Here is a 21,733-nt window from a genome sequence, read left to right as displayed (position 1 = left end):
GATCTCCCTGGATCTGAGCATCCCATCCCCGGGCATGGGAAGGTCTGTTGGGAAGCTGGCCTCAGGATGAGGGAGAAGGTACCCTCAAGGAGCACCCAGGCCAAGTTCATTCATAAAACAAACATTTTTGGCACCGCAGTAAGAGGCTGGGCGACAGCAGTAACCCAGCACTGCGGACTGGGCAGTTGTCTCCTTAGGAGCTGAAGCCCCCTGGAGGCGGGCAGGGAATGGGGCCGGAGGGGAGAGCCGTGAGGAGGCCAGCTGGCTCTCCAGCAGTAAAGTCAACATCGCCCCAGATGTCTGCCCCAGGGCTGGGGCCATTAGCTCCAGTTTACCTGCTCGCTTCATTTTTCAAAATTAGCCACAAAAGCCTCCCATGGAAACACAACGCGCAGCATTTCTCAGCAGGGGAAAAAGAAAACAAAGTATATCTTTTCCATGCACTTGTTTGGAGTTTCTGAATGTCTCCCAGAGCCCGGAGCCTTGGCAGGCATGTTCCTGATTGCTCCCACATGGATGTCTACGTGAGCCCCACTTTTCTTTCTGCCCCCAGATGCTCCTCAGCTAAGACCAGGCTGCTGTCTGTCCCCTCCCTGTCGCCAGCCTGGCCTGGGCACCCCAATGCGGAGCCCAGCAAGGCACTGACTTTCTCATTTTCTTGCTCCTTTTCCTGGGGGATAATATTACAGTTGAAATTCCTGGGTTCGCTTTGAGGGTTGCTTAGAGACGGTGTTAGCTTTCAACCACCTGATTTAATCTCTTTGCTCACTCCCAGCTTCCCCCACTGCTGCTCAGAGAAGGCGGAGGGCGAAGGGGAGAGGTGAGGAGGTGAAGCGCTTGTCTGCGGTGACATCTTTTCATCAGGTTGTGCTGAGAGCGGGGCCAGACAGGAGAGGCTGGGGTGCTGGTGGGGCTGTGACAGGTTGTCTGTCTGTCTCTTGGCAGCCCATACAGACCTCAAATGGGAGAATGGGGGGAGGGAGGGTGGAGGCAATGCACCGACGCAAGGAAAGATGAACAAAAATATAAACACTGAGACACAAGGCTGTGCACTGGAGCTGTCAGGCGCAGAGGACATTTTTGCCCTTGGAAAGTAATTCCCACCAGTGTGGGAATAGGTAGGAAATTATGCCACAACCTCCTAGGTGCTGAATAAATCCACCCCAAATAAAAAGGAATTGAAAACACTTCTAAGAGAAGAACCAAATGCCACCCAAGTGATGAGAGCATGCCCGGCGGTGACTTATTGGTTTCTACTTTTAATCTTCAAGGAGTCAAGGAAACAGGAGAGATGCCAGAAGATTGGAAACTGGAATGTTTTTATTTACACTTAATTTAGTCATTAATGAAGTGTATTGTTAACGGTCAGTCCCACCACAAGGCCCGGGACTCTTGCTTTCATCTGCTCCCTTGATGTATCCCGGCGCACAGAACAGGGTCGGATTCACAGCGGGTGCTGAATAATATCGGGGGAGTGAGTCAATAAAAGGGGGGGATGGAGATGAGCCCGCAGCTCCCCCCAAGATGATGGTCCTCAGGGCTTCAGTTGGGAGACCAGGTAACTGTGAGGGAGCCTGCGTGGCTCAAGCCACCACCGAGAGTTTCTGATTCTCTCTCCTCACCGTGTGGGCATGTTTGTGCGTGTGTAAAATATATGTGCTTATCCTCACTGAAGAAGTTTGTGAAAGATCTTAGTAGCTTCCAACTCGCCATCCTCCCCATTTGAAGAGTGCCTTCCTCCTGCTATCATCTTTGGCTCTGGGTCCGCTCAAGCCATTTTTGGGGGTGTAGTATGCTGAATAGTGACCCCAAAGAGATCAGGTCCTGATCCCTGAATCGGTAAACATCACCTTGTAAGGAAAAGGGTCTTTGCAGAGGTGATTAAGTTAAGGACCTTGACTTGGGGGGACTATGCTGTATTATCCAAGTGGGTCCTAAATATAATCACCTATTGTTATAAGAGGGAAGGAGAGGAGATTTGATAAACACCGAGAAAACAATGTGAAGATGGAGGCAGAGATGTGAGTTCTGAGCCGAGGAAGGCTGGAAGCCGCGGGGACCTGGAAGAGGCTAACGGAGGCTCAGCCATCTTTACTGTATAATTTCTGAGGCTGCTTTGGGCATCTACAGTCAGGTGTCAGGTGGAAAGAAAGGGAAATTACAGTTGGGGTGTTTTTACAAGTCGTGATTATAAATGGTACCTATCACTTCTACCCATATCCCATTGGATATAAGTAACTTCGTCATATTACCCAAAACGGGCCGGGAAGTTTAGTTTCCTGGTTGGGCAGCCACACACCCACCATGGCACTGTCATGGTGAGGAAGCAGGGATTCTTAGTGGATAGCTAGTCAAGGCCTCAACAAAAGGGAGAAAAATACCTACAGAGGGAAAGGGACTAAAATGGCAACTGGGTAATTTAACTCAACATTATGAAACCTTCTCATTTTAACTTTAAAACTGACACCAAATTTTATGAATTCATATACAAGATTCATATTAATTTTTAACACAGAATAAAAGAAAGCGAGCTTGCCTTTATTGTGCATTTTGGGGCAGGCCTCTGATCTAGTAGGCTTATGTGTTCACTCCCCTCTGACTTGTCTTGCTGGGAAAATACACCCAGACCTTGGAATCAGAAAGAACAATGTTAAATTCTAGCTCTTCTACTTACTTATGGGACCTTGAAAAACCATTTCATTGTTCTGACCCTTAGTTTCCTTATATCTGGGAGGGAGAAGGCTTCCTGCCATCCGTGCATGGGTATGATGGTAGGAAGAGGCACGTGTAGTCTGGTGAGCACCCCCTGGAGGATGTACTGGGGAAGAGTCTCTGGTGCACACCAAGGGATGAGATCATGATTTCCGTTGATAAGAATTAACTTGAGGCTATATGCTGTACGGAGCTTGTAGGTATTGTCTGTTTATTGTTTCTCCTGCTATCTTAAGAGGATGTAGGTATTAGAATTGAAGCTGCACATCCACATTCTATTTCATGTTCAACTCCTCAGTGTGATTGACCAGAGGAATTGTGGTGTCGTAAAATGAAAGACTCCTTGTTTTCTATGGGAAGGTTACGCTGGAACTGGAAGTATCTAGGTGGTCTGCTGTCTGTACATATATTGCTTTCTGTCTCCTTATTACCACCCAGAGGGGATGTGTTCTCCTTTTTTTTTTTTTTTTTAAGATTTGTTTATTTGAGAGAGACAGAGCAAGAGCATGAGCACGGGGGAGGGGCAGAGGTAGAGGAGAGAGAGAATAGCAAGCAGACTCCACACTGAGCACAGAGCCCAATGGGGGGCTTGATCTCATGACCTATGAGATCATGGCCTGGGCCAAAACCAAGAGTCAGAAGCTTAACCAACTGAGCCATCCAGGGTGCCTGGATGTCTTTCACCTATGAGATGCCCAGAGCAGTGGCAGAACCAGGAGTCAGCCTAAAAATTCATAAGGGAGAGTCAATGAGTCAATATACACACATACACGCATAACTCTAAGATTTGAAGGAACTATGATAATCTGAAATATTCTATAAAATAACATTAAATGTGATGAAAGATTAAATGACATAATAAGAAACAAAATGAAAATATGGTATAAAAAATAAGATATTTGTAAAAGGACCAACAAATACTTCTCAAAAAAAATACAGAAAACAAATTTTTAAAAAATGCCTTAGTGAACAAATGAAATACCAGAATAGACACAGCTGAAGAGAGAATCTACGAGCTGGGAAATAGATCTAAATGCAGCAGCGAAAGGTAAAAAGGTCATTAGTGCCTAAAGTCAAGTCCAAACTGCAAAAGGTAACCAATACTGGTGGAAAAGCAATCTGCTAAGTAGCCTGAAAGCTTCACTGAGTAAAATATGAAGCATGATTTGGGACAAGATGTTCAGAACCAGGACTGGGAATGTGAGTGAGAGCTGGAAATTGATTTATACGTTGTTGCAATGTGATGGCATTCTTTAACTTCAGGTCTGTGCGACTATGATCTCTTCTTCTCTACTATGTGGTCTCTCATGGAATTACTTTGGCCGGTGTTGTTACTGACAGAGATTGAAATTGGAATTGCTTATTCATTTAATTTTTCTTTAAACATAGATCTGTAAATTGTTTTAAAACAAAACAATGTGAATAATAAGATTATATTTTACATGCTTCCCTGACAGGTGTTTAGCCATGTCAGGCTTAGGATAAATTTAAGATTGAGTAACAACCTAGTGAAATCATAATTATAGCTATAATTACAATGGAAGCTGCATCAATCTCTCCCTCTCACTCCTGCAGCTGGCAAGGCCTCTCAGGGGGTTCTGGGAGGGTGGAGAAAGGGGATCAAATAAGTTTATCTCTAGGAGCATGTCTCAGAAAAAGAGGCAAGATACAGTCCTACTAACCTCCTGGTGGGCATTTCCTTGCACATAGACCAGTATGTAAAGGAAAAGTTCTTGGCCACCAGGGCTTCAACCAGACCCTTCCTGCTGAAAAACCTCAAAAGCCCCTCGTTCCCACCTCACACTTTCAGGGTTGCTATTTCCAGCCTTCACTCTGTTTTATTTGCCTTCATGCCTCAGAAGGCAGGGAAATCATAGCCAAAGCTTGAGCTGACAAATGGTAATAAAACCAAAGAACTCCCAGGCAGGATTTTGAGCTTGACCTCAGAGCTGCTGGTCAAGCTGGAGATATATTTTTAATGTAAATATTCCTGGTAACATGAGCTTGGGACTCATGCCAGCAAAGCTTCTGAGGGGCCTTTTCTCACTCTGTGTTCTGTGAACAAGTTTCCCCTTCTTAGAGCCTTTTCCTTTGTTTAGGAGCAAACTTTGTTTTTATGATCGCCAAAGCAGTTAGCAACCTGATGACTTTTCCAAAACTAAGGCTGAAAGACCGTAAAACAGGTTCCAGAGTTTGATCTGAGGCCCTTAGGAAACAGCTTCTGGTCTAGATTTTACAAATGTTTGTGAACGGTTGGTTCTAGACTGTTGTCACCCGTCAGAAAAGGCCCATTTGCTGATGCGTGACTTGAGGTGGCTGAATCATACAGCATGTAAGAAAGAGCATTAGATATATATTCATGAGGATCCAGAATCTTTGGAGAATTAAATAAATATGCTAAACTTAAGAGTAATGTAGTTGTCATGATGAGAAATATATTTGAGCCTCCTGGTGGTCGGGGTTAAAAGAAAAGTCTGTCAAAAAGGAGGGCACAGATTGATTCCTCGGGAGAAATAATAGGCTCCATTTCATTCTCCTTATGTTGCTATATTTTAAAAGAAACATGTTATGTGACAACTTCTAATGGGGATATTGATGGGCAAAATGGAAAATACTCTTATACCAACATTGAAACCAAGACAAAAGTGGTTTTTAAATGGTTATTTGATAAAACATCTTTGATAAATATCAAAGGCAAAATCTTGAAGCAAGATTTGGTGAAGAATGTCTTCCAAGGGACCAAGCTCACATGGGGTAAGTATACAAATCTCCCAGTGACGCATCTTATAAAATAGAGAATTTAGTTTATTCGGAGTGATGAATGAGTGGGCTGCCTATTGGTTTTTATTTCTTCTATGTATTTTTTTCCTCTTAGATACCCAAAATGCTGAGCAGACAATATGAACCCAAACTCTTGACTTACGAAAGACCTCACTGCCCTTCTATTTTCCCTTCTCCTCTTCCTTCACCTCTCCTCTTCATCCTAAGATCTACTGATTTATTCAATACACGGATAACTAAGCTTTGTGTTTTTCATCTATCATCTTGATCACTCTTCAAAATGATCTTTTGAACTAAATGCCACTATATCCCATTTATTGGATGCAAAAATTGAGGCATAGAGACATTAAGTACCTTGTCAAAGGTCCCAGAGCTAACAAATGTCAGCCCTGGGATTTTTTACTTTGACCTATTTCACATTGATCTATCACCTCCACGATACTCTGCAACAAGCCACCCCCACACTTAATGGCTCAAAACAATAACCATTTATTGTTAATGAGGTTTGAGTAGGCTACACTCTTCTGGTCTCACTCATGTCTCTGAAGACCACTGGGAGCTAGATAGGTGACTACTAATCTTGGCTGGTATTTCCCTCTTTCTCGCTCCTTTTTTTCTGGTGGGGGAGTCAGCTAGCTGTCAAGTCATCTAAGATGACCTTGACTTTTCTCCATGTATCTCTCACATTCCTCTAGGAGCTTAGAATAGCACATTCTTATGGCAAGGAAGAAGTGTGAAAATGAAGAAGCTCACTTAGGCAAGAGGAAGGAGAAAGGAGAAACATGAATGTGTTTTTCAAGATGCTGCTTGCATCAGGTTTGCAAACAACTCCATAACCAAGGAAGTCACATGGTTGAACCCAGAGTTGACAAGGGAAGGAACTACAAAGTAAAGGACAAAGAATCTGCATACAGTTAGGCAATAATGCAATAAGTCAACTTGAAAGATTCTAAAGTCCCAGCTTTCAACCACTGTATCTTTTGCTCATCAAAATTAATAATCCTTTCAATCTTGAGTTTGCTGCAGGAACTACAGACCAACGGGTCTTCCAAATGAACTCTTTAAGCCACTCCACAACCATGTGGGGGTATGGAAAGTTAAAAATAGATTAGAAAGTGAAATGGTTTGGGGATGAGGACATACAGTGGGTGCTCATTTCTTAATGTACTGTGAAGGTATTACAGTAAGTGATACTAACTGCAGTACAGACAAGCCCCACATCCCACAGGCTTAACCTAATGAAGCTTGTTTTCTTGATCATCAAAAGTTTAAGTGGGTATTTCCATGCAGTTCTGGGGCTTGAAAGCCCTACACTAGATTCCCTGCACCCTCCCAGAAGACAAGTGAAGAGAGAATAAGCATGGAGGACTGGATGGGGCCAGACCTGAACCACTTATATTCCACTGGTAAGACTTCAGTCATAGGGCTATAGACACTAGATGAAGAAGAAACAGGATGTGATAAACACACGGCAGATTGCACCATTTTTATTTTAGTCTTTCGTCCTTGGATTCATCTACCTCCTTGTGGCAGTGGCAACCTGATCCTGCTTTGGACGTAACTCACCTTTTCCCTATCCCATATATTTTTAGTGAAGCAAAAATCCTTCTAGGGGCTGAGGGATTCTCTAAAGAGAAGATGTTTAAGCCAAGACCTTAAGAGTTAGCCAGGTGAAAATCTTGAATAAGAGAATCCCAACAAGTGAAAAGATCACGTAACGTGTTCCCGATGGAGGAGTGAGTGTTATCTTTAGAAGGAAATGAGAAAAGACGTACTGATTCATAGAACAGAAGCCAGGAATAAAAGTGGGGATGTAAGCAGGGGTGAGATCCTATGGCATGTGGGTGCAGTGTTAAAAATATTGGATTTAATATAAATCCTTGGATTCTAAGAACAATGTAAGAATGAAGAATTCTGTGATACAAGTAGCACTGATGATTTCTGTTTGTAAAAATTTACATTGGTTATACTGTGAAGAATATATTTGGCTGATAAAGTACAGAGAGGACAGTTGGGAGCTTCACTGTGATTGGGAAGACCAGGTAGACAGATATATAACAATCTAGGAAGAAAGGAAGGAATTCTGGAATATGGATTAGAGAATAAGTAGAAACTTAAAAAGACTTTGGCACTAACTGGGCTTCAGAAGAGAGGCCAGTTCTGGACAGAGAGGAAGCCAATTTTTATGGGGCCTAAAGATTATGCAATTTGGGGGACCATCTTTCAGAAACAAATGAACAGAATTACAAGCACAAACTTAGGTAAAAAAGGTAGTATTTACTTAGAGTGGGAAAGAAGTCACAACAAATTACTGTAATCATGAAGATTCAGTTTCTTTCCTTCTGAGATTTCTTTAGGCAATTTGCCAGGAATGCTTCCAAGGAAATGCTCCCTGGTCGTAACTTCTATTTCGCTCTACACCTGAAACGTTGTATAAGGCCTAGAAACTTGCAGCACTCACAGAGGCCCATGAAAAGAGTGGCCTGGCATAACTACAACAACCTCTTTAGCTTTACAAATAAACTATCTCTGGTTTTGATTCATCAGTTTCAGCATTACTGGGATTTAGTGGTGGTTAAAACAATGGGGAATAATTTTTTAAAAATCACCTAGGAATAAAATAGAACATACACGAATGAGGGCCAAATAAAATGAATGAAAAGAATACAAAGAAACAAATTAAAGCAAAATCCTGAAGGACTCCAATATGGAGCAACCAACAAAAAAGGAAAAAGGGTTGACAAAGAGGATTGAAGAAAAAGAAATCCATCAGATTGGGAAAAGGAGAAGCAGGGATCACAGAAGCCAAGAGTGTCCCAAGAAAGAAATGGTCAAGTTAGTTGAAGGCTGGTGAGTGATCCCTCACCAGAATATGCAACTTTCCTTCTTAAGTTTATTATCTGTAACCTCCACTATAATGGTGAAGTCCAAAAAAAGCCCACACAAAACAAAACAAAACAAAAAAACAGTTCTTGTCAGTTTTGTTCACTGCTGTGCCCCCAATACCTGGAACAGAACTTGAGTACATAGCGGGCATTCACTAAATACATGAATGAGTAAACAAATGAAAAAGAGATAGAAAGTGTCCATTTTATTTAGTGGTGTGGCACCTCTCACGGTATTGAAAAGAGACTATCTCCTGGACTGATAAGAATCAAAGCCAAATTTGGGGTGTTTGGAAAAGTGAGTAGTTTTAGAAAATGGATATCAGTAGAATAGACAACTTTTTTGAGAAATGTTGCTGTAACAGAGGGCACGCAGCAAAAGAGTTGGGGGGGATAAAATCAAGGAAGATTCTTTTTTTTTAAGATTAGAGAGAGTTGAGCAAATGATATTCTGGAAAGATCCACAGTCCAGAGAGTCCAAAGTTATTGAAAAAGTGGAAATGAATGTCATCAAGGGCACAGGTGAAGGAACTGCCTCAGGTAGAAATCTAGAAATTCTTAGAATTGCCTTTCACCTGGGTTTGATGTAACTACCATCACTGCACACTAATGTGTGGACAATTATATGATTTTGGGGGGACATGAGTTATCCTGAGCTCTGCTTTGGGATGCCACGGAGGTGACTGCTAACATTTATTTCCCAACCCTTCTTGCAATAGGACTGTTTTCTATTTTCTCCTAATATTCAAATGACTTATAATGAATATATTTTACTCTCTGAGTAAAAATAAATGATAATAATATTTCTGGAAAAATATGCTCAAGGTGATAGGCTCCTCTCTGGGCGTGGGTTTACGTATTCTCAGTTGTTTGCTAAGGGCCAATAACCTCTGAGAGTCCTTGAGGATAGCACTGATTATCTGCTCAAATATGGCATTGTTCTGAATTGTCTCGTGCTGAATACTCCAAATATCATTTCTTTCATGATCTGGGATTTAAGTTTAGGGAAAATTACAAAATACAAAAAACATGACTCTGTACAAGAGAGAAAAGTTTTGTAGGGTGTATAAAAGTAAAACACAGTAACAGGCCCAATTGCTTGAGACTTCTCACTTCATGATAGAATTGACATTAATTATCATCACGTGCACTAATCCTAAACAGTTTTTTTAAAAAAAATTAGATTGGTAGTATTTCAAAGAGCAAAAACACACTTGACAATAGATAAAATTGAATTTTAGTTCAATCCAAAGTGGATATTTGGAAATGTACTTATTTTTCTGTACACACACACATACATACAGAGGCACACACAAGGCAGAATTTCTTAAATTTCAACTAGACTGTTGTTACCAGAATAATAAAAAACAAGGGTTTGAGAGTGATTTATGTTTTCAGTACTGATCTGTATGCTCTGTTCCATGTAAACTATGGGAAAGTTCCCAGTTTCAAATCTCCAACTCTTCTGGGTAACGGAAGCAATGAAATGCCTCCATGCTATGTTCAATGCCTGGGCAAAAGCAGAACATGTTGGAGGGATCATTTTGTACAAATACGCTTTCTTTAGCTTCTGTGATGAGTCTATTTCCACTTCAGAGGTAGTTAGAGGAGTGTCATTCTGGTCGTCCTCAGAACAGTGCCCAGACGGGTACCTAGAAGAAGCTGCTTATGGCAAATAAGAACCTTAGGGTATATTACAAAAGGAGAGCAGGGTTGAGCTGGCCCCTGCCCCCCTCCTGTGCGTCTGAGACCCTGAAATTGAAGCCTAATGCGGTGTGTTGCCTGGTGGATGCATGGTGAAATCATCTTATTTAATTTACCTGGCCATGGGCCATGTAAAACCAGGGAGGAAAAAAAAAATTGTTCTCGTTGAAAAGTCTAGAAAGAAGACTAGGGAGAGAGTTGTGCACAAGTGTGTCCTGTACCTGGGCATGTGAATACAAGAGGGGTGTGGCTTGCAGATGAGTGACAGTATAATTGACAAACAGCAGGAATCCCTACCTCATGGCTTCTCCTCCCTCAGTTTGCTATGGGAGACTCACAAATCCACAAACTTACCTGACCAGAATAGAAGCTCCTTGGAATGTCTCAAACATCGTTTTCTAAGAGGCTGGCACTTAGTAGGTGCTCAGCAGGGGGCAGTGTGACACAGTGGTTAGGAGCCTGGACACTGCTGTCTCTGGGCCTCCTCTTCCTCATCTGTAATACAGGGATGATCAGTTATTTCATGGAGTCCTGCAAGGTTAAATTAGATAATAGATGGTTAGCTTTGGCACCAAGTGAGCATTCAATAAATGGTAACATTTGTTATTTCTACTTTTTAAATTATTATTATAAAATATTCCCCTCCAGCCCAGAACCCCCATCCAAACTCCAGTCCTGCGTATCTTTGTCTGGGAGGTCAGGGAAGTCTCCCAACTCACAATGTTCAAAATGCAGCTCATGACCACCCCAACCTCCCGGTCTGACAACTGTCCAGCACTCCCTGCTTATTCAACAGAGCAGCATCCAGGAAGTTTTGCAAGTCGTCATGCTTAACACCTCCCTCTCCCCTGCTCCTGCCCACCAAACTAACCTGAGTGCTTTCGATTTTACCACCTGCCTCTAGGATCACCCACTTCTCTCCACTGCCCCCACCACCTCCACAATCCAGGCACCGCGTCCCTACCCTGGGGGCTGCCATGCGATCCTAACTGCTCTGCTCCTCACATCCTTTCTTGTCCCTCTCCAATCTGTCCTCCATGTTGGCAGAAAGATCACTAGTGTAGGAACACAGATATGGCCCTGTTGCCCCCTTCGTTTCTTCCCAGTGCTCTCAGAATGAGGACTAAAATGTGCCCACCGCTACTCCAGCCTCAGCTTCCCAGGCCTCCCTCCGCTTCCTCCCTCCCCTGGCCTCCACTCACTCCAGCTTGTTTCAGTTCCTCCAGAGGCCCTGATTTCCCTGGTCATGGGATACTAGCACCAGCTGGGCCACCCCTCCCTGTCACACCCGCCTTGGCCTGTTGAAAACTAGCCACCCTTCAGTCTTGTTGCTTCTCAGAGGAAACGTCCTGAATAGATCTGTCTCCTTTTTCATGTTCTTAAGGCACTGGTACCTCTCCTTCATGAGTGCTGATCACTGTTACGATGTCACATATACTTTTGTGGTTATTTGATTCATGTCTGTTTTCCTCCAAGATATAAGTTCCGCAAGGGCCAAGGATGAGAGATGGAGGCAGGATTTGGTTTTGTTCGTTTTGGGATCCACATTGTCCAGCATAATGGCGGATGTTCAATATGAGTACGTGTGTGTGCATGCCTCTCACACCCCAAAACTTACTCCAGGTTTTTATTCACTAGCCTCCCTCCATCTTTTCTCCAGCTTTTTGAAATCCAGTGGAATCGGGGATTTCGTTATGTATTGATGACAATGTCAAGCCAAATGATAGTTGGGGCAAACTATTCTCTGACTTTGCTCTGGGTATTTTTTGTTCAATGAAAGACTTTAGCGCATATTACCTGAGGCCAGACTTTCTCTTTGTTTCTGTATGAATTCAGGCTCCGACACCCCTTAACTTTCTAAACATGGCGTGCCTACAGAGCGGAACATTACAGAGAAGGAATAGCAATCCGTGAGAAAAGCTGGAATAGCCAACAGCATACCCTCATTCTATGACTAGAATAGGGAACTGGTCTTGGGGGGCCCCCATGAAGCCAAATATCGGGAGTTGTGTCTCAACAAGGATCAAGGACCAGGTAGAAAATCCAAACCAGAAAATAACTCAAAGGAGGCATTTATATAAATGCTAAACCAGTGGTACAGGATGGTGGAGATATGGAGAGAAGCTACTCATTTAGAGGGCTTTGACTCAAGGGGATGCTAAGAGCTTTATGTAGGCATCTATTTTTGGTGGGTGGTAGAATGAAGGTTGTTTCTGGAAAATTTCACAAACCTTGGGGATGAGTTCCTCGTAATGCTGATGAAGAAGAGCACTTCCTAAACTTAATGTGCACACAGATCACTGGGGGGTTCTGTTAACAATTCCCTTTCTGATTCGGTGGGTCTGAGGTAGGACCAGTGGTTTTGTAGCTCTAACAAGTTCACAGGTGATGCCCAGGCTGCTGGTTTGGGTTCCCAGTTTGAGCAGCAGGTATGTAGAGTACTTCGATCAATCTTGGAGCAGATCCTTAAGTGACTGATACTACCCAGATGATTCTGATGCTGATGTAAGCCACAGCCTAGGACGATAAGTTTGTTGTGATCTCTCCTGAGTGCTCTGCCACTGGGGACCCAGGTCTATTCCAACATTCTTAATTACTCAAAAAGAAAACTGGGCCACATCAGGCTGAGATGTACCTAGGTTAGGAAAGCGTTTCTTGATAGATCTTAGCATCTAGGACCTTGGGTTGGACCTATAGTCAAGATGGTACTCTTCACGCTTTGATACCTTCTAGCAGGTTGAGGCAAAGGGATAGATGGAGATGGGGTGAGAATTAAGAATGGAAAATACTTACTAAAGGGAGATGAACAAAACAAGTACCCACCCTCTTCTTTCTATATGTGCTGTTGCATTTAAATGTCATTGTAGCTTTATGAGGAAGGAACTTCTTTTATTTGTATCTCCAGTTTACAGATGTGAAAATAGAGGCCTGAAGAGATTATGAAATTTCCCCAAAGTTGTGCAGCTGGTTATTGAAGGATCCTAGATTCTGACCCATAAAGACTCACTTTAAATTTATTGTTCTTAATCTGACGGCACATTAACGTTTCCTGAGGAGCTTTGAGGAAATATCCATTTCTGAACCCTCAATAATTCTTATTTCATTGCTATTAAAAAATAAACAGACCTGTCCAATCAATTTAATGTATATCCAGTGTTGAATACAATTTCCCAAGCCCTGACTCTTAATTACTAGGATTTATTCCTTCCAAAAAGTAACTCAGCATTCAAGCCAAAGAACTAGGAATGCTTGATGGAGTATTTTGAAAAGGCTGCATTTAGGGTCCCAAAGTGCCCTATACTAATTCCTGGCCCACTGAGCCCTGATCTTACAACTGAAGGATGATTTCCAGACTCTATTTGCTAGGATTCTATGTGATAATAGCTACGCAATGTTTACATCACCAGGAGACACTATTCTAAGCACTTTACATACACCACCTCCTATCTTTCAAGAATGCCTAAAGTAGATACCCAGGAACATTCCCCATTGTACAGATGGGAAAGCCACGATCCTACAAGGTTAAATGCCTTACCTCCTTACAGTTGGGCTGGGATTCAAACTCAGGCACACTGGCCCTAGTGTATGGGTTAAGCCACTCTGCTGTACTATCTGTCACTTCATGGGCTGTGCTTGCTTCTTACTGGCTCAGATGATGCCGGTCTGCACTACCTCCCATGATGTGAGAGCAGAAAGGGACTGAAAGAAATTCGTTTTGTCACAGAATGGAATCCATATTGGAGAATGGAGCTCAATGCATGGAAATTTGGGAAGAAGATTTCCACTTAAAACCAGGAAAGATTTTTTTGAGCTGGCAAAGCCATCCAGCAAAGGAAAGGCTATTTTGGGCAGGAACAAGTCCCTCCATCACCAAGACATCAAATATTTCCTGGGTGCCTCCGTGGCAGTGATGTTCTTGAAAGGGTTCAGGGATTGGATGCAGAGTTGGCATGGGTGCTGTCTGAGGTCTTTAGGCATGAGTAGCTGTGATCCTATGATCTGACTTCAGTCCTCAAACACTCAATCAGCAAGTAAGGGCTTGATCATTTACAGTTACACAGTGAGATGTTTCCAGGAACGATTTCCCTGTAGCATTTTAATAAGTACTCTATAAATAATAATTTATTGAAGTTGCCTACTATGTTAGAAAAAGAATATATTAAAGAACCTGGGCTAATTGAAGCTGGCAGTTAAGTTCCCTGAATCGAAACCAATCGGTTTATCTACATGATTCTAAAGATTTGGGATGGAAACTGCTCATTATATTCCAACATCCTAATACACAAAGATCCAGATGTTTCACAGTATATTGACATAGCCTTCCAGGAAACCTATGTGCAACACTGACTTGAAAATGTTTTGATACAATTAAAAATAAATTGGATCAGAAAGAGCCTTTACTCTCCTTTGGCTGGGAGCTGAAGGTTTGAACTTGAAAGACACTGAAAGCTGTGTGACCCAAGTTAGCACGATTGCTGGGTCTTTTTTGTTGTTGTTTGTCTTTTAAAGATTTTATTTATTTATTTATTTATTTGAGAGGTAGAGAGAGACAGAACAAGCAGGGAGATGGAGCAGAAGGAGAGGAAGAGAGAGAATCTCAAGCAGACTCCATGCTGAGCATGGAGCCTGATGCAGGGATTGATCGCACGACCCTGAGATCATGACCTGAGCTGAAATCAAGGGTCAGGTGCTTAACCAACTGAGCCATCCGGGTGCCTCATGACTGCTTGTTCTAACTTTGATGATCATACAGCTTAAATTGCCTGTGACTATCCAATTCACATCTGCAGTCCCGGTGTAAAGTTTAACAGAGCACACTTTTCCTCCCAAAAGTGCTCTGGTTGGACAATAAATTACATAGTTATTGGGTAATTTACACACCTAGTTACACTACAGTGAAAGACTGGATGGGGTACAATCTACTGGGGGCAAACCAGTCACTCGAGGAAGACCCAGTGTTAGATGGCGACAGGGAATACAGACCAGGAGGCAGAACTGGGGCACAAGGAGGAAGTGCTTTTCACCATGCCTGAAGCATTCTTTACCCTTGCGTGACTCAGTGATTTCACTTATCTCATTCCTTCAGCTCAACTTTTGTCTGTGTGTATGTGCATGCAAGGAATCACAACCTGGGCTCTCCATATCTGTATGGTCTCTGTATGAGCTCAGATCTTTAAGATTCCACATAGAAGTGAGATCATTAAAAGTTATAAACTTTCACTTATAAAATAAATAATGTACAACACAGTGACTACAGTCAATAATACTATATTGCATATGTGATGATTGCTAAAAAAGATCTTAAATGTTCTCTTCACAAGGAAAAAAAACCTGTAACTATGGTGATGAATGTTAACTGGTCTTATTGTGGTGATCACTTTGCAATATATACAAATACCAAAGCATTATGTTGTACACCTGAAACTAGTATGATATATGTCAATTATATCTCAACTAAAAAAACCCAAAAAACTATGGCCATCCTTTTTTATTTTTTTCCCAAGTTGCATTATTGTAGGGTAGTTAAGGAGACAGACACTAGAATGGGACATAAGAGATATAAGATCCTCTAAAGATTTTGACTTCACTGAAAAAAGTGAGTGTGAATCAGGCTTGACAATTCAGTCTAGTCGTTCCTCAGGATTTTATAACAATTACTAACATTTCTGAGCATTTGGTTGAGTTACTCACACATGTTATTTTAATGCTCATGCAATTCCTAGAGGATAGGTATTATCACTATCCCTACTTTGTCGTTGAAGAAAATGACACTGGGAGAGATGAAGCAACTGGCCGAAGATTCCACATCGAGCAGGTCATAGTGTCCAGATTCTAACCTCAGAAGTCTGACCCACGCTCCTCCTGACTAATACTCTATTTTGAGCAGAATGTTGTACACAGTTCATCAACAAATATTTACCAAGGTGAATGCGGCAGGGAAAGCCGTAGGAGACAGCCCCTGCCGTCATGAAGCTCCCAGTGTCTGGGATGGAACGTCACAGTCCAAGCAGCAGAGAGGCAGAATGAAGAAGTGCTCTGAGAGGTACAGACTCCCATGGGGAAAAGTGCGCCCACTTGAGGACATAATCAGAGGCTCCTGGAGAAGGGAGCACCAGGGTTGGTTTTGAGGAAAGAGAAATGTGAAACAGATAGAAATTAGAAGCATGAGATGCCTGGCAGATGGAACAGACTGGCAAACGGCATTGGCCTGAGGAATACATGTGAGTCTGGGTCCTCGGGTAATCCATTTGGGCTGGATTGTTGTAAAGTTGAAGTTAGTATGACTTATAGAGGCTCCCCGCAATGGCCTCCACTCCCTACTTCCTGTCACACACTCTCTCCCTTGGGTTCTACTCCCCAGTCACAGTTTTTTATAGGACCCCTGCTTCAAGGCAATATTGTCCATGATCTTCTTTTGTACTACAAGACCCTCTTCCTGGATGCTTTCGTCATCTATTTTGCTGTTGTTTGCCTCAAACATTGCTTCTTCGAGGAAGCCTTCTCTGACCTCCTGTGCCAGGTCATTTCTCCTTGCCATGCAGTTTAACGGTTCCCCAGTAGGTACCCGGTACTATGCACAGTTTGCTTGGTACAGAGCAGGAGGTCAAAACAACAAAATAAAATCAGATGGAAAGAGATGCATAGATTAGAGGCACGCAGCTTTGAGTCAAGTTCAAAGACTTTCTACAGTGGTTCTAGCAAGAACCAGCTCAGTATCTTTGAGTACACCCTGGGGGATACATGAGGATGAGGGACTGCTGAGATATGGTCCTAGCATGTGGACAGAAATCTCCTTCTAAACAATATGGAAGGAGAACTTAGAATTTCAGACTCCAAAGAATGGGAGAGGCTTGGAGTCCATCTAATCTAAGAAACCTCCTCCCCACGCTTCTCAAACTTTCCTTGCAAGTATTCGGCCATTTCTTCTTAAGGGAGTTTTCTCCTGTTTCTTCTGAGAAACCTACACTAGGAGCTGGATTCAGTCGGTCAGTTATGTGTTCATCTATCAACTGAGCACCTGTAATGCACCGTGTACACACAACACCAGGATCCAAGGATGAGCAAGTCCCCTTTCCTATCCTAGAAAAGACGAGAGGCTGATAGAGGAAACAGGCCCTCGAAACAGAGGACAAAACCTGTTTAAATATTGAGTCTCCTTTTCTCATTAGGCCCATTTTGGCCTCTGACAGTACAGAGTTGACCAGTCAACCTCCTTTTATGTGAAAACATTTATCATGTCTCCCCAAAGACTTGCCTACACGTTCTTCTGATATGAGGCAATTATTTCATATTTTCTGCATTAGTTGTGGCCACTGATACTCTCATGAAGATCTATAAATGTCAACTTGTTCTTTCCCAATGTACTTAACGTATTTCTTTAGATGTCTGTCTGTGTGTGTGTGTGTGTGTGTGTGTGTGTGTGTGTGTTGAAGTGGTGGTTATGGAGGGGGTGTGTGATAAACAGATGCAATGGGAAATTCAGTAAGAACACGCAGAACTCTTCATGTTTCTCAATTATAAGTTAAAAGGCAGAGCCTTGGGACTGGATTTTCTTAACTTTGGGGAAAGTGTGACGTAATAATCATTCCTTCTTTCTGAAGAAATGAAGAGAAATGAGTGGTTTGTTCAGCTCTTGATATAAAAAAGTCAACTGGAAAGTGATACTTTATTAGAACCATAAGTTTTGTTTGAGAAATTTTAAAATCCAGAGTTTATTTTCCTTTGGTACTGCTGTAGAGAGTCAACAGGAATTGAGATAATTTTTTTCTTGTATTTGTGCCCACTTATTAAACACACATGTGCGCGAGATCCCTTGCATAGGTGCAAAAGGGATTAGAAGTGGGGGGTGGGAGAAGGTGCAATTTGGTCCATTGACCTGTTTCCCTGCCCTCAGGACTCTTTCAAACAGCTGTGAGAAAGAGGAGGAGGAGGAAGGAGGTAATTTAGCAGTTCATATCCAGATGTTCATTTCAAACACACCCTGAACAACTTTTGCATGGTTTATTTCATTTTCTGAAACCATTTTTCACAAGCCTGTTTTCTCAGCTGGGAAACTTCTGGTGTAGTCTTTTCAAACAAATATTGCATTTGGCATTACAAGAAAAAAAAAGAGCTTTTGAGACATTCAAAGGACAATCTGTTTGCCTTGGTCTGGAGAAGCAGGACTGCAGGAATGGGGGCATTTTGTACCACCCAAAGTATAGGTAGGAAAGTTCCACACTCACATTCCATTTACATGGGAATTTGCGAGCTCCTTTAGCTTGATCACTGTAGTACTTTGCCATGTTTTAGGTTGAAGTGCAGGAGACAAGAAACCTGGCTATGGACAAACAGGGCCCGTGAAAGAATCCTCCAGAATTAACACTAAACAAGAACTTTCCACATGGCACTCCATACACAGTAGTCCATTTAAAAACAACAACAACAACAACAAAAAAACCTGTGTGCTGTTCTACTTCCACCCATCTTCTTAAGTAAAATGGGAAGAACTAGAAGCAAAATATTTCTGCATGCCAATGAATCTCTTAAGCAGAATCTGCTAGGATATCATCCTCACGGTCCCATCTCCTCACGGTCTGGGTCCTGGCAACAGATTTCTCCACTACAGTTTTAAGAGTTGGGGTCTAGGACATTCCATTCCCCCACTACAGAGTGGACCTGGTCTCCTGGCCAACTGTAGGATAAAGCCATTCCCCCCTTCAGGGTTGAACCAAACCTGGAAATAGCCTCAGAAAGGAATGGACAGCCTAAAAGAATGAGTCCAAAGGCAAAGACTAAGATTTGTCTCTTTAAGGAAAGGAAATCAAGCCATGAAGATAAAGGGAATCAGAAGAAACAGCAGAGAAAAGTTTTGATGTTGATGAAATAGAAAAATCAAGCATTTAAACACAAATCTGTGCCTTGGGTAAGTTTCTTAACCTTCCTGAGACTCAGTTTTCCCACTTTCAGAATTAGACACCTCAGTCCTCAGACCGCAGTGTTAAAATGGGGATTGAGTGTAAAAATGCCTCATGCAGTGCCAGGCATATAATAGGCATATAATAGGTTCTTCATTATTGGTTAGCTCTCTGCACCACATTCCCTTGACTTAAGGAGAACGTGAGAAGTCTGTATTTCTGTAATTGTTTCTGTTGAAAATCTTTGTGTGTCTCTGAGATATTAAAGAAGATATCTAGGAAAGGTGGCCTAAGATGGCGACATAGGAAGACCTTGACCTCACCTCCCCCCGCCAGGACACATGAAATCTTTAACAACATAGGCTGAGACAATTGCCTCGGAAAAAAACCTGACAGCTTGCAGTGCAGTTCCTTCCCATGGAGAAAACATGAAAAGGACCACATCTGAGGTAGGTAGGACAGGCTGAGACCCAGTCTTGCCATACACCACAACCCTGGGGAGACCCATAACTGGGAGGAAACTCAAAAACCTGGGAGCATCTCCCTCAGGAGTTATGGGTTTGTACTCTGCATCAGGCACCCCAACTTTTAAGACTTGCACCGGAGAGATGAGCCCCCCAAAACATCTGGCTTTGAAAACCAACAGGACCCACATCCCTGAGACCCAAACAGCCCAGAAGAACTGGGCAGCGCCTCTTAAACACTCGTGTGGGATCACTCACCCACGGCCGGTGCAGAAGCAGCCACTTGAAAAGCGCCCAGACTTGAGAGTGATTCATTCGCTGATCTAAAGCTGTCTGAAGGGGCCGAGCCTGTTGGGAGAGTCTCCAGGACAGAAGGCGCTAGCGGGTGCCACTTCTGCGCTCTCCCCCTTCCTTGCTAAAGCCAGCGGGTGCCCTTTGTTTTTTTCTTTTTCCTATTTCTCTTTTTTGTCCTTCTCTTTTTTGTCTTTCTCCACAGGTGCCATCTTTATCTTCCAACTGGTGGGCGCCATCTTGGCACCCTCCCTCAGCCTCGCGAGAGCTCGCTGGCACCGCCCCCAGAAAGGAGCTCAGACCCTCCTAGGGAGCCCTGGGTTTTGTGCCCATTGCCCAGGGGACACCTGCAGATCACTTGGTCTGGTGCCCAGCCAGGCTTATGCTCGTGGTCCCACAGCACTGTATAAGCACACCTCAGAGATATTGTGGGTTCAGTTCCTGGCCACTGTGATAAAGTGAATCTTGTAATAAAGGGAATCAAATGAAAATTTTGGTTTCCCAGTACATACCGAAGTTATGTTTACACTATACTGTAGTCTACTAAGTGTGCAATAGTACTGTGTGTAAAAAAAAAAAAAAACAAACCCAACAACTTATGTACCTTAATTAAAAAACACATTATTGCTAAAAAATGCTTATCATCATCTGAGCTTTCAGTGAATAGCAATCACAGGTCACCATAACAAATATAACAATAACGAGTAAATTTGAAATATTGTGAGGACTGCCAAAATGTGACGCCGAGACGTGAAGTAGTAAGCAGGTACTCTTGGAAAAATGGCACCAACAGACTTGCTCAACACAGGGTCGCCATAAACCTTCGATTAGTAAAAAACGTAGTTTTCTGTGAGGCACAATAAAATGAGGTATGCCTGGTGAGAGAAGATTCCAAAGTGAAGGAAGCAGCTAAGAGAGTCATTAAAAATAGGGTCTGTAGGATACTGAGGAAGCAAGGCCTATGCAAGTCTCCTGTTTCAATACGGTTTCAATTTTTGGGAACACCGTGGACTTTGGACTTTGTTAGTTGTAACTTGTCAATTGTACCTGGACCACCTTCGGGAACACACCCTTCAACTTTGGACTGAAACAGAGATAATGTTAACACCTGTTAGCTAAATAGCCAATGGTGTATAAGAGAGTCAGTTTAACTCTGTCAGCACCAATCATAATTCCTTCAAAACAAGTTATGTAACCTTGTGGTCTCTGCCTTTATAAGCCTGCACTCCCTACTTGCAATCCAGAACGCACTTTCGATTTCGGTCGACTCTGTGTCTCCCAGATTGCAATCCCCAAAACCCCAAATAAACACTTTTGGTTGCTTTACAGCCTTGTCGTCTTCTTGGTCGACAGCCTGTATATATTTGCATACTTTCAAAGCTGCTGCCTGAGGATCTGGCTTCCAATCAGCCTGAGTCTAAGTACTGACTGAGATTCCCCTCTTTGGGGACACTGACAGGTCTTGGCACACCCTCAGCAACTGCAAACTGTTAAAAGTAAAATAGGCTGCTCAGACAATCACTGAGTTTCAAGAGACAACCAAGAGTTAGGACAAGGTTGAATGGTGGTTTCATTTCCTACATGGGACCACCCCTTCAAGACTGGGGAAAGATACCAGCAAGCTGCTGGGTCCACAAATCTCAATGTTGGGAGAGAAATCTGCCTGGAGGACAGAGATTCATGAGTCGCAAGCACAGAGGTGATGACCAGATGCCTGAGGGTATCTGAGACCACCTAAGGGCTATGATATCGGGAGGGAGAAGGCACAGGGCACAGACCCCGGGCCATGAGCATCTGAGGAGCTGCCACATCAGAGGACCCGGCAGAGACGATGGAAAAGCAAACTGAACAAGAATATTTCAAGTGGAAATTAATGAGAATGAGGCTAAGAACGTTTCTGAGAGACACGAGGGGGGATTTTCTAAATTTTAAAGTAAATATTTACAACTTAAAATGTAAGATATTTTAGAAATAATAACAGTTGCCTAAAATCACGTAT

At 42.8% G+C, this 21,733-nt stretch overlaps 1 long non-coding RNA gene across 2 annotated transcripts; it reads left to right on the top strand.

Moving 5' to 3' along the window:
• Positions 1 to 15,983: 15,983 nt before the first annotated feature.
• On the top strand, positions 15,984 to 21,062 carry LOC123001287 (uncharacterized). Of its 2 annotated transcripts, XR_008959363.1 has the most exons (3): positions 15,998 to 16,303; positions 18,877 to 19,428; positions 19,940 to 21,062. It is a non-coding gene; the product is annotated as an uncharacterized LOC123001287 (long non-coding RNA). The 2 variants fall into 2 exon arrangements; XR_008959364.1 differs by having other exon boundaries at positions 15,984 to 19,428.
• Positions 21,063 to 21,733: the final 671 nt, after the last annotated feature.

This window comes from Ursus arctos, unplaced genomic scaffold, assembly GCF_023065955.2.
Source record: "Ursus arctos isolate Adak ecotype North America unplaced genomic scaffold, UrsArc2.0 scaffold_16, whole genome shotgun sequence".
NCBI lineage: Eukaryota > Metazoa > Chordata > Mammalia > Carnivora > Ursidae > Ursus > Ursus arctos.
The sequence above is the reverse complement of the archived record's forward strand: the minus strand, read 5'-3'. Positions and strand labels throughout refer to the sequence as shown.